This window comes from Seriola lalandi, unplaced genomic scaffold (genome assembly GCF_002814215.2).
Source record: "Seriola lalandi dorsalis isolate HSWRI2012SDOR001 ecotype SW California unplaced genomic scaffold, Sedor1 jcf7180001989520, whole genome shotgun sequence".
NCBI classification, from domain to species: domain Eukaryota; kingdom Metazoa; phylum Chordata; class Actinopteri; order Carangiformes; family Carangidae; genus Seriola; species Seriola lalandi.
In genome coordinates, this window is record NW_019460186.1 from 1 (window position 1) to 494 (window position 494).

At 32.8% G+C, this 494-nt stretch overlaps 1 long non-coding RNA gene across 1 annotated transcript; it reads right to left on the reverse strand.

Annotated features, from left to right (window-relative positions):
* Positions 1–10: 10 nt before the first annotated feature.
* On the reverse strand, positions 11–404 carry LOC111660472 (uncharacterized). Its single transcript, XR_002761155.2, has 3 exons — positions 315–404; positions 169–225; positions 11–56 (listed from the first exon to the last, which is right to left on the reverse strand). It is a non-coding gene; the product is annotated as an uncharacterized LOC111660472 (long non-coding RNA).
* Between the last annotated feature and the right edge of the window lie 90 nt (positions 405–494).

The following is a 494-nucleotide window of genomic DNA, read 5'->3' on the forward strand; positions in this document are numbered from 1 at the left end:
AAAATAGGATTTTGTTCCTTATTTTCTGAGGAGTCGGACTTGCCTTGTTCTTCCTCCTGAAATAACCAAAAAAATAATAAAACAAATGACATTACAAATGATCAGAATGGCCTAGTATAAGACTTGTTATCTATTGTAATTCACAGCAATGAATAAAACAAGACTTACAGGTAAAATGTCTTTTGATGCATTCTCCTTCTCTAGTCGTTTCTTCTCTTTTTTACGCTATAACAGAAAGAAGACAAATCTGTTGTGAGGCGCTGTCAAAAGAAAAACAACATTCATTTAAACATCTGAATTAAATCAACACTGACCATTTTTTTACGCTTGTTCTTCTCCGTTTTCTCCTTACGCCGCTCCTCTTCTGCTATCAGTTCCTTTGCATGTTTATCAGCCTCCTGAAACAAACAAAATAAATTTTAAAAAAATCTGTAAATTAAGACAATGTTCAAGAAATTCACAAGATTAATTTAAAAGCAGAAGTGCATGTGTGG